At 35.5% G+C, this 13,501-nt stretch overlaps 1 pseudogene; it reads right to left on the bottom strand.

The window, feature by feature from the left end:
• Nucleotides 1-11,077: 11,077 nt before the first annotated feature.
• On the bottom strand, nt 11,078-12,023 carry LOC101563259 (annotated as a pseudogene).
• Between the last annotated feature and the right edge of the window lie 1,478 nt (nt 12,024-13,501).

The following is a 13,501-nucleotide window of genomic DNA, read 5'->3' as shown; positions in this document are numbered from 1 at the left end:
TTGTACCTAGAGCCTTGTACATGCTAGGCAGGTGCTGTACTATTGAGCTATATCTCCAGGCAATTTTATTTTTTATTTTGAGATAGGGTCTTTATAAGCTACTCAGGCTGGCTTCAAATGTATAATCCTCCTGCCTCAACCTCCCATATAGCTGAGATCAGAAGCATTCATCACTGAACTTGGATATAGTTTTTGAATATCAATTTTGCTATCAGAAGGTTTTAATGTGTGGTATTACTTTTACCAGATATTAATAAGTATAAAGATTTTGAAAGGATGGTCTCACCTGATACACTATTTTCATATATTGTTCTCTGTTCTTGCCCATGGATGGAATTTGGATCCAGTATTTTAAGTTTAATAATTGTGTTATATTAACTGGGGAATGGTTAGGGGCTTCACTTTCCAGAATCACTTTTGCAGTCCCAGTTTGCAGTTGTGTCCCATAAAAGGTTTTATGAGATTTGGAAAGATGAAGTCAGTATTATCTGTATGGTAGGCCTATGAAACAAGAAGATTCATAGTGACCTGATGTGACTCTGGTTTTCAGCTACGTTTTCTGTTGAACCCATTGAGTCATACTTGCTTGAAACTGAATGTTTGTTAAATGCTTGATTTCCATGTCCTTAAAGGCTCTAGCTCTGTACACATCTCTGTTAGCTCCTCCATCATGGCTATGCGTAGCTTCTTGGATTTTCTGGCAGACTTTGGCAGTATTATTCTCATCCCAGTGATGCATTAACTGCCTTCTTAGAATGGTACCAATTTGGGGGTAGATTGTTGTCATGTGCATAGCCCAATGCCATTATGATTTTGATCATGAGGAAAGGCACATCTGTATAAGCCTACTGTAGTTTCAGAAACAAATGGAGCTGCAAATAGCATGGCAATTTATTCTAGATATAATTGAGGAAATTATCAGAAGGCATTACTCCATTTTAATAGAAAATTTTTATTTTAAGAAGAAAAAAATTCTAAAGATAACAGGAAGGAAACAATGGTTAATACATTGCATATTTTAATCATTAAATGATTTACTCAGTATAAGGTATCAGCATTTAATTGCCCAAATAATATTAATACAAACTTTTCTTTTCCAGTCCTTTTTCTCCATAACCCCACCCCAGTTTCTTTTGAAGTTTCTTCTTTGACTGAAAGAAGGAAGATTTTATTGTCTTTTTACCTGAAGTGAACAGTAAAACCATTTTGAATTAATTTAGTTCTTTTTCTATTTTATCACAAAAATAAACCACTTTTCATCAATCACTTTTTGCTATTTTTTGAAAGTATATTTTATTAAGATATATATGAAGGTAATATGCACAATGTGCAAACCTATGTCTATAGCTTGATGAAATTTCACATATTTATACAGCATGGCAAACACAGTTCCAGGACTTTAATTAGTTCATTCCTACTCTTTCTCAATAACTCTAGAGAGGCAACCCAATATTTATTCATTATAACTGATTAGATTTGTTTGTTCTTAGTTTCCAAATAAATGTTAAATTACAATGTGTATGTGTCTGTTTTTCTTCCTCAATGTAATGCCTAGTTTGTTTTGGAAACAGTCTCACTATGTAATGCAGGCTGGCCGTGAGATTAGTTATGTAGCCCAGCCTGACCTCAAACTCATGGCAACACTCTTGCCTTAGTCTCCTGAGTGCTGGGATTATAGGCATGCCTGGCTAGTTTTCATTCTTTTGATAGATTTAAGCACTTATTTATTATTAAATCTACAAGTCTTTTGGTGGAGTTTTTGCAGTCTCCTATGTAGAGTATGATGCCATCTGCGAATAACGATAATAATAATTTCACTTCTTCCTTCCAATAATTTTTCCCTTGATTTCTCTCTTCTCTAATTGCCCTGGCTAATGTTTCCTGAGCAGTACTGAATAGGCATGGAGACAGTAGACATCCTTGCCTTGATCTTGATTTAAAACGAAGGCTTTCAGTTTTATACATTTAGTTGGCTGTTGGTTTGTCATAGATGGCTTTTATCAGGTTGAGGTAAAGACCATCTTTTTCAATTTTCTTTAGGGTTTTATTCATGAATGAGTGTCGAATTTTGTCCAAAGCTTTTTCTGCATTTTGATATGATTATGTGATTTTTGTCCTTGACTCAGTTAATATGCTGTATTACCTTTATTGATTAATGTATGTTGAACCATACTTGCATCTCTGGAATGAATCCAACTTGTTCATGGTGGATAATCATTTTGATGATTTGCTACATTGCTTGCCAGTATATCTGGAGGATTTTTGCATCTATATTCATTAGGGAGATTGTCCTGTAATTTTGTTTTTTGGTTGGGTCCTCCAGTTTTGTTATCACGGTAATGCTTGCTTCCAGGAATGAATTTTGGAATGTTGCTTCCCTTTAAATTTCTTTTAAGAGTTTGAGATTTAGTGGTGTTAGATCTTCTCTAAATTTCTTATAGAATTCAGCGGCGAGGGCCAGCCAAATAGCTTAGCAGATTAAAGCACCTGCAAACAGGCGCAGGGGCTGGGGGTTCAATATCCAGGCCTGCCATGCTGACCCCGCCCCCAGGGCACACTGAGACAGCAATTGAGACTGGGTGAGGTGGTGCACACTTGTAATCCCAGCTCTTGGGAGGCTGTGGATCACTATGAGTCTGATCTAGTAGTGAGACCCTGAACACCTTGTCGACCTTCCCTAAAATAAAAAAAAAATTAAAAAATAAAAAATCAGCAGTGACTATGTCAGGGCCTGGGCTTTTCTTTATTGGTGTGTTTTTAATTATATCTTCAATTTCATTGATTGATACTAGTTTATTTAGAATTTTTTAAATCTTGACACAGCTTTGGTAATTCATATATATCTAGGAATCTACCCATTATGCATTTTCCATCTTATTATAATACAAGTTTTCAAAGTAGGTATAGGTGATCTTCTGGATTTCTGCAGGGTCCATTGTGATTTCACTCTTTCATTTCTAATTGCATGAATTTGAGTATTTTCTTTCCTTTTTTGATAAGATTGGCTAAGGATTTCCAAGTTTATATAATATTTCAAAGAATCAACTCTTTGATTCATTGTATTATTTTTTTAACCTCCAATGCACTAATTTTTGCTCTAATCTTTACAGTTTATTCTTTTTGTATAAGCTTTTGGCTTAGTCTGCTCTTCTTTTTCTAGAAGTTTGAGGTTCATCATTTAGTTGTTTATTTGTGCTTGATCTGTTTTCCTGATATGGGTATTTACTGCTATAAATTTCCCTTTTAGGAATGTTTGCATTGTGTCCCAAATGTTCTCCTATGTTGTACTGTCATCACTAATTGTAGAAACTGCCTAATATCTTCTTTAATTTTGTGATCCATTGGTTGTTCAGGAGGGTGGTATTTAATTTTCATGTGTTTGTGAAGTTTTTGTGGTTTCTTTTGCTATTGATTTCCAATTTCATTGCACTATGATCTGGTAATATGCATAAGATAATTTCACTTCCTTTGCATTTACTTAAATGTGTTCTATGAGCTAGTATGTGGTCCATTTTGGAGAACATCCTCTGTGCAGCTTAGAAGAACATGTATTCATATGTTGTAGGGTAGAACACTGCAGACAACTACTAAATCCATTCAATCAAAAGTTTAGTTTAGTTCTAATAGTTAATTGTTGACTTTTTGTGTAGTTGATCTGTCTTTTTGTGACAGTGGGAATGGAGATCCCCTAATACAATTGGTATTTATTTGAGTTTTCATGCTCATTAATATTTTTTATATATAGCTGTGTGTACTGTTATTTGTTGCATATATCTTTGTTTGCTATCTCTTCCACTTGGATTTTTCCCTTTACAAAGATATAGTAAGCATCTTTATCTCTCGTAATCATTCTTGGCTTTAAATTCGTGTTGTCTACAAATACATTATCTACCCCTGATTTTTTTCTGTTGCATGAAATATTGTTTTCCAGCCTTTAACTTTCAGGCTATACATTTATTTTTGAGTTAAATGTGTTTTTTATCTTTTTAATTTTTAATTTTTCGAAGAGAGTACAAACTAAAATTAAAATTAAAAAGTACAATGATAGAGAATTTCACTTAACAAAGCAATATGGATTTCACAGTATTTGTTGTAATACATAGTTATCTTTTATTCATAATTACCAGATATATGCATGTAAAAATGGAAGAAGAAATAAAGAGAGAAATGTATAAGAAATTAAGAAGAGAAAAAGTATAAACAATTAGAAAAAGATAAAACAAATTAAAGCATCAACTTCTTTACATAGACCAGCAAAAATACACAGTACAGTTGTGCAAACTATCTTGCTTACATATATAGATAAATCTCTTTCCCACACACCCTCTCCTGTCATTCTCCTCCACTCAGTAACTCCTTCCTTTTGAATAAGTTCATTGCCTTTTCCCAGTATCTATTGTATCCTTCAGATTCCATTTTTGTCTTTTAGGTTCTCACACTAAGGACACAATACAAAGTTTGCATATGCAGGTTGAATTTATTTCACTTATGAATATGTTCTCTAGTTGCATCCATTTACCAACAAAAGACTCAAAGGTATCCTGTTTTATAGTTGAATAATACTCCATCATGTAAAAAATACATCTTATTCACTCATTCTTCACTTCGTAAGCATCTAAGTTGTTTCCAGGATTTAGCTATGACAAATTGTGCTGCTATAAACACAGGTGCACATATATTGCATTGGTATGAGGTTTTCAGTTCTTCTGGGAAAATACCCAGGAAGGGATAGCTGGCTTGGATGGGATCTTCAATCTTAACATTTTAAGAAATCTCCACACTGATTTTCATAGTGTTTATACGAGTCCGTATTCCCACCAACAGAGGAGAAGTATTCCTTTTCCCCCACAGTCCATCCAACATTTGTTATTGGTTGACTTCTTGATTTTAGCCATTCTTTCTTGAGTGACAAAGAATCTCAGTGTTGTTTTAATTTGTATTTCTCAAATGACCAATGATGCTGAACATTTTTTCATATATTTACTTGACATTTGTATTTCTTCATCTAAAAAGTGTATATTCATCTCATGCCCATTTTTGGATTGAGTCTTTGAATTTGGGGAGAATGATTTTTAGAATTTTTTATATGTTCTAGATAGATGGCCTTTGTTGAAGGGGCAGTAGGCTATAATTTTTCCCAATTTTCAGGTTTTCTTTTCATTCTATTGGAGATTTGTTTTGGAATGCAGAAATTTTTCAAAAAGATGATATCCCAGTTATTGATTCTTTGAAGTATTTCTCATGCAGTTTGCTTTTTGTTCATGGGCTCTCTACCAACCCCTATGTCTTCAAGATTTCTACCTATATTTTCCTCCATAAGATTTAGTGTTTCTCATTCTATAGAGATTTAAAGTTTAGCCTATCAACAACTGATGGAAAATATCTGTTCCATGTTATGTCCAAGGTGTATAATATTCAGACAAATAGTGATGTTAAGCTCAACTGCCTAAGTTATAGGGTAATAATATCATTAAGCTTCTCTTCTGGAGGGTTAACAACTTAAGTTTGCAGACCAAAACGTTAGAGAAAAAGAAGGGCTACATGTTGTTGTGTTGACCTGTAGGGGACTCAGGTCAACAACTTCTGACATTGCCAGTCAAGTGGAAGACCCAATACTATTATGGACTACTGAACTATTTTGGAATATTTTGCTGAGTTCACACACCTATAATATTTAAATGATGGAACTAAACAAAAAAAGGGATACAGATGAATGACCATTTTGTATCTGTGTAGTCCAAATGGTTAAGATAGATATATAGCTACATTCTCTTAATTCAATGAATAGAGGGATTTATTCTAATAGTGTTTGTAAATAGGATATCATGTCTGCGTCTTGTACAACAAATAACCACTCAGAAGACAGTATGCAGTGTGTTAATTATTGAAACTATTTTACCAACTTGATTTGAAACTGTCTCATTGCTATTTGTTTCTCAATAAAATTATGGAGAAAAAAAAAAGAAGGGTTAAAAGGATAGCCAACATTTTGGCCCTAACACTTCAAGGTCACTGAGGACTCAGGACATAAGAGAACCTGTACTATCGCATCATGTAACTCAGTTGTGTCCCAAATTTTTTATTCAAGGAAATTATGGGGCCACAGAGGAATGTGATCGATGATGTAGAGTGTGCCTAAGGAGAGTCACCTAGAGAGAAAACGTTCTCTCATGCTTTCACAGACAGCAAATTGGTCAAGCAATAGCCATAACTCATCCAGATGGCTGACACTGACAAAAAAAATCTACAAACTGAGATACAGGGTTTCAAGGTAAATCCTGAAGGGATTTGACTGATCTTGTCAGATACAAAAGTTACATTTTTTGTTATATAGGTCTTGCTGTATCTTGGTCTTAGCCATCCAGCAGAAAAGTATAAACACAAGGTATAAAAAGTAAAGCCATATTAATATGACGAGCTATGAAAGACTCAAGTCAACAACTTCTGACATTGCCAGTCCTACAGATAACCCACTAGTATTATGGACTACTGAACTATATTGGATCATGTTGCTGAATGCACCTACAATATATGAATTGCAATGGAATACCCATCTCTGACAAAAGTAAAAAAAAAAGAGGGGGATATAAATGAAGGACCATTTTGTAATAGGAAAAAAAAAATATATATATATATATACACATATATATCTATATACAAAATAGCAGCGATACACAACTACTTTCTCTTAATTCAATGAGAAGAAAGAATTGTACTAATAGTGTTTGGACAGGATATCATGTCTGCATCTTGTACTATGAATACTACAAAAACAACAATATACAATGTATTAATTATTGTAACTGTCCTACTAACCTGTTTTGAAACAGTCTCATTGCCATCTCTTTCTCAATAAAATTAATATAAAAAATGAAAAATAGAATAATGTCAATTGTAGAATTCCATGGCACATTAATTATATTCAAAGTGCTCTGCAACTTTCATCACCATCTTAAGAAATTTTGTCTCCAAAAATTTAAAATTTGTCCCCATTTCAAAAACTGTTCCTCCAGTGTCTTTATACTACAAATGCTTGGTAAAGGAACCAAAATTTCATCTGAAAAGGATATTCTAAGTTAATAAGGAAGGACTTCAATGTAACAGTGATGTTATTATTACTACTTTATTAAATACATATATATTCCTCAATTAAACAAGCCTTCTTAAGTGCAAATATCAGAAGAATGCATTAATGTATTGCTATCCTTAAGTAAAGTTGTACTTATAAAATTTTCAGGCTTATATTTATTGTATTAGAAAGTTAGATGTCTCTAAACACAATGTCTTTCAGGAAGTGTCACTCTGATTAAAGATTAGGTGCTAATCACCAAAAAATACATTTACATATGTATAAATATATATTATTTTTAATTGCCAAATTACATCATGATTTATTTATATTGTTTAATATTTCAAAATTAGATAAATGTTAATCAGTTATTTTGTTATTAATCCGTTATTTCATGCTACACTGGAATTTTAAATATATTTTTAGATTGTTAGGAACCTAACAATCTTGGAATAAATGTCTCATAAAAACTGCTCTCTTTAAATTCTTATTTTTATTTTGGGTATTTCTTGTAAAATTTTATAACAATTATATACATTCTATAAGAATGTAACTTTTTTTGTGTGTGTGCTCCCAGTGATTCTCCTGTTTTCAGCCTCCCAAGCATTGGGATTACAGGTATGCATCACCATGCCCAGTGTCAATCCCTGTCTCAACACACCCCAGGATCAGGGCCAGCACAGCATGCCAGGGATTGAACCCTGACCCCTGCACTCTGCCTAAGCAGGCCCTTTAGTCCACTCAGCTATCTAGCCAGCCCAGGAATAAGACTTCTAAAAAATGAACAATGTGTTAGGAAGAGAGGATATCATGTATAAAACAGATACATTGTAACACTGACTCCTAATACTATTGATGGGCATAATGAACGAAAAAGGTGGTTGTCCTCTGTACTGTTACCGATGATGAGTTTAGCAGGTATAACCCAGTGTCTTGTATATGATGAACCATTGTGTTTCTACATGTGGGCGAGTCATCACTTTTCTCCTAAAATAAGCCCAAATTTTTATAGATTCACACACTACACAGACTTGTACCCCTGAAAACAAACAACTGTTCCCAGTTCCTGAAAATATTTTGCCTTCTTTGCAAAAACTGCGGTATTTCCCTCGCATTTGTTCTTTGAATTATACCTAATAAAATTCTCTCTCTCTCTCTCTCTCTCTCTCTCTCTCTCTCTCTCTCTCTCTCTCTCTCTCTCTTCCCCTGAGTTAAAAAACTTTAGTTTACACTCCAATTGAAAACTGCTGCCTGTTATAAACTGAGTTGATGAATTAAAGCCTCAAGCTGTGAAATAATTCAAGAGAGAGGCTGGGTTTCCAGGACTATCTATTTACAATATTATGCTAGACTTCCCAAACTTTATTCCAATTAGGATGTTATACTGTCAGGTCTTCTTTTTTTTTTTTCTCCACATGCCTTCAGAGCAGGTTTGGCTGGCTTGAGTTTCAGGGATCAATCCACAGCAACCTGAGCCTGACTGCTTTGTCGAAGCAGCCACTTAAAGAACTGAGCTAAGGGGCAGGCCCCCTAAATACTCTTTTTTTTGAGAAGGGGTGTTTTGTTTGTTTGTTTTTTGCAGAACCAGGGATTGAACTCAGGCCCTTGTGCTTGCCAGGCAAGTGCTTATTCTACTGAGCCATCTTCCTGGCAGCCAGGACTATTTACAGTATTATGCTAGACTTCCCAAACTTTATTCCAATTAGGATGTTATACTGTCAGGTCTCTTCAGGGAACTTTTAATTCCCCAAATGTTCGGGCTGTAGATGAAAACATGAATCATAATTCGGAACATGACTGAAGTCATCAACACTTTCTGAAGAATAGAGACATAGCTGAACCAAGGAATACTATAATGTTCATTTAAATAAACAAAATATTGACAGGTGTTACTCATAAATAGATAAATGTTTATGCTTCTCATCCAATCATTCAGCTCTCTAAAAAGAGTAAATATTTCTATACTAAGAGAAAAATATCCCAAGATATTGAAATATCATGCCAGCAGGATATGTGACCATTTTTTTAATGTATTTAGGACAGGGTCTACAGGGTCTCACTACGTACATCACACTCATAATGATTCTCCTGTTTTCAGCCTCCAAAGTGTCGGGATTACAGGCGCAAACCACCATGCTCAGTCTCAATTGCAATCTTAGCATGCTTTGGGGGCAGGTTGGGGCCAGCACAGCATGCTGGGGATCAAACCCCAGCCGCTGCTTTCCGCCTAAGTAGGCGCTTTAGTCGGCTGAGCTATCGGGCCAGCCCGACAATGTTATTTAAGAAGTTGAACTAGAAAAACTAAGAAGACTGAGGATCACTTAAAAGTTAGAAGTTTCTCCATACTACTCAAATAGTTATATTATTATATTGTAAGGCAAATATTCTAAAATTCTTGCATGGTTGGCTTCTGTGTTAGTCACCACTTATTGTCCACAGCTGCTTTAGAATCACTCAACTGAACTGTATTAGAAGTCCGATAATATTAGTAATAACAGTTCTATAGTCACGGCAAAATACATTCTACTTTTCTCAGAAGAGTTAGAGATCAAGAACCAACTTTCCTTTCTGAGAAAACAAAGTATTCTAATTGGATATTATGAAGTAGTCAAATAAACATTTTTATACTGTAGTCAATAGGAGAAATCCCTGAGACTTACAATACTTAAATCACTGTGTCAAAGATGTGTTCTTATGCAATTAAACTTGATTCATAATCAGAAAATATTGTTATGTTCCACTTATTCTCTAGGGGTTTTGTCATTCTCTGAATTTATGGTATCCCTGCTTTGAGAATTTAATTTTAATCATTAAAATTCCATTTCTTTTCTAAGACTCATGCAATACACATCAACCATCCTTCTTTTTGGTAGCTTAAAATATTGATAGAGGGGCCGGGGAGATGGCTCAGTGGAATAAGCGCTTCCCTGGCAAACACAAGGGCCTGAGTTCAATCCCCGGTTCCACCAAAAAAAAAATTGATAGATATGTACCAGTGACATCACTGACTACAAATGTGGCATTAGTGAACATTTCCCGGTAAACAATTTATGATAAGAAACTGTTTGAATGTTTTATTTTACATATTCTTGTTTTTATCACCATTCATTCTCTGTAAAACATCTAATGTGAATACATTTTTATTTTTCCTTTCATTGTCTTTTTTACGCATGCTCTTATAGAGTGGAAACACTGTTTAAGCAATAATTTATATGATTGAGAATTTAAGCGGCAGGAAAAGCTAAAAACTCCAGGCTTCAGTACTAACTTTCCTTTGCATAGTTAGCAAATTTCACATCAAGGCTTTCTGGCACATGGTAGCAATTCTCTTTAGCTACTTGGATGACATACCTGTTTATCACTCAGCTCTCAATATGATTCTATTAGGGAAACATACAAATTGAAAATTATAGGCAATAACATAAATGCACCTGGGCTCTTTCCTTACCTGTAAATGGGGGTGATCATTAGTTTATAGAGCTGTGAAAAATTGTACTTGAGAATTGAAAGGATAGAGGATGGTCTCACTTAACAATGTATTTAAATGGGAATATTTTTAAATACCCACATAATAGTTCCTTACTTTGAAAGAAACTAATAATTTGTTTATTTTGTAGTCCACTAGCTTAGACAGGATCCCATAAAAGAAAATAGCTCACTTAGGTTAAGAGCTCATTCAAGTACTCCTAACCTTTGGACATGGATTTTAATCACACTGGGAAAAAAAAACATTGCAAATGCAAGACAACCAGGTTCTTTTGTAATTCATTTCCTTTGAAATGAGTCCCCCATACTCTGCCTATCTATATATGGCCACGACAAAAAGGCCATATTGGACTCCTCTCCCCTCTTGGAATACTGAAACAGGATGTAAAATTAAAGACATAAACCTTGTGAAATAAGATAATCAAGGAGACAATATTTGTAGAAAAATTTTGGCTTTTCAGTTTTACCTTATTTTCCCAATTATTTTCAAGATAGATCCCAAGGATTCTTGGATTAAATTCTTCAGCTGTGGAATCTCTTCAGGGTGCTGCTAATGTCCCTGTTCCTCAGGCTGTAGATGAAAGGATTCAGCATAGGGGTGACCACAGAGTACATCAGTGAGGCCACCATGTCCTTGTTGTGAGAATTGGACACAATTCTGAGCCAAGGTAAGTTATAAGGCCTGTTCCATAAAATAAGCAAACAAGTGACAGGTGAGAGCTACAGGTAGAAAAGGCTTTGTACCTTCCCCCAGATTTTGGGATTTTCAGAAGAGAGGAAACAATTTTATAGTAAGAGAAAACAATTCCTGATACTGGAAATAAGCCAAATATGGCAGTAATAATATATGTGACTATGGTTCTCATCAAGGTATTAGAACATGAAAGGTTAAGGAGCTGAGAAGGGTCACAGAAGAAATTAGCAATTTCCACATCTTTGAAACATGTAAGTTGTAAGGCAATTAAATTATGCGCCTGAGAGCCCAAGAGGCTTATAAAGACAGACAGAAAAAGTAGAAAGAGACAGAGACGAGGGCTCATAATGACTGCATAGTGCAGGGGTGGCAGATGGCCACAGACCGGTCATAGGCCATCACAGTCAGAAGCATGTTGTACATACATGCAAAAAGGATGAAAAGAGACATCTGGGTGAGGCAGCCCACATAGGAGATGACTCTGCCGTGACTTAAAATGTCTGCAATCATCTTTGGAACTGTAGATGAGGTCAAACAGATGTCAGCCAAGGACAGGTTGGAGAGGAAGAAGTACATGGTGGTGTGGAGGTGGGAGTCAGAGCTGACGGCCAGGATGATGAGCAGGTTCCCAAGCACTGTGAACAGGTACATGGACAGGAACAGTATAAAAAGAATGGGCTGCAGATCTGGATCCTCTGAGAAGCTCATGAGATGGAATTCTGAGACAGTTGTTAGATTATGTTTTCCCATAGTGTTTGAACACCTTTTCAAAAAGAAAATTCACTGGAAAATTATGAACAGAAATAATACACAACACTGTATAACATGGATTCAAATATTCACAAGCAATACATTGCCACATGAAGTCTGAAACTGCTAGCAGTATTGCTCTACTGTGACAAACTCAACCCTCAAGAACTCATTAATGTGCTGTTATCTGTTTTTTTTGGTACACTTGCACTTTATGGATATTTTTCCTCACAACTGTAAGCAGACCAAGGACATAAGTGTTCAGAAGTGTTTGATTCCAGTAAAATGTAGACAACTCCTTTCCAAAAAATAGAATATATGATGTTACTGAAATAAATTATGAAGCATTCAAATATTCCATATTTTTTCTTAGAAAACGGCACAAAATTCTTTGACTTAGAACATGTCCAAATAGTACACAGTCTAGAACTGTATTATAAGAAACTTAAAGTTAATTATTCATGATCAGAACACATTGTACTGAGCCAGTTACCTCATAGTAAGTTTACCTCGTTAGGTTTGCTGACTTCCATCTTCAACTCATTCAATGGCATAACAGCTCACTCAATCTTTGTGTATATATTATTTAATATGAAATATTTATTGTCTTTGTTGTCCTCAAAGTTTTATATAGCAGGTTCACATACATGCACATGATCTTACTATGTAATGACCACATGACAAAAATAAGCAGTATTGAACATGACACCTGTAAATAATTAAAAATAATGCATGGTAAGCATGTGTGGTCTTTAAATTTTATACAGGTTTGTTGTATCAATCAGTATCACTAAAATATCTGCTCTATCCAACATCTCTCTCTTGATTCTGCATCATACTGTAGTTTGATCACATACATTGCCCCTCTTCTGATCACAAACTCTCCTATGTTCAGATGAAGACATTGGAAACAAAAAAAGTCTCAACACCCTGGCTGAGTCCCAGCCTTCCTTGCTCTACCTGACAGATTTCCACATCATTCTTTCCTAATATGTTCCTTGCATTTCTCTTATTTCAGCTGTGTGAAGGAAATTGAGATACATATATACTTTATTCAGTCAGCCTACATTGCACTCAATTGCAAAAGTTTTAAATGAAATAGTATATGAAAAAAATAGGAGTGTGTGGAGAGCTTCCTGCTACCCTGCGCCAGCGGGACCAGTCCCAGCCCAGGCACAGCGAGAGCCGGACCCTCTCCCGCCCCTTCGGGCCGCACCCCACCCTTCCCGCCGAGTAGGAATTTCTGCCGAATTCCGGGAACCCCCAGACCCAGTCCTAGCCCAGGTCCGGAATTTCTGCCGAGTTCCAGGAACCTCCAGACCCAATCCTACCCAGGTGCGCAGCAGGAAGGAGCTGAGCACAGCAGCCAGACCTAAGCCAGACGCAGCTGGATAACTCCAAAATCTGTAGAGCTCCACCTGAACTTCAGTACGTGTGAAGGTTATAACTACAGCAAAGATCTACAACAAAGGGCAGAAGACAGTGCTACACAAAATGACGAG

Source organism: Octodon degus, unplaced genomic scaffold (assembly GCF_000260255.1).
Source record: "Octodon degus isolate 3935 unplaced genomic scaffold, OctDeg1.0 scaffold00050, whole genome shotgun sequence".
Classification (NCBI taxonomy): Eukaryota; Metazoa; Chordata; class Mammalia; order Rodentia; family Octodontidae; genus Octodon; species Octodon degus.
Note: the sequence above shows the minus strand (reverse complement) of the source record. Positions and strands in the feature narration are given on the sequence as shown.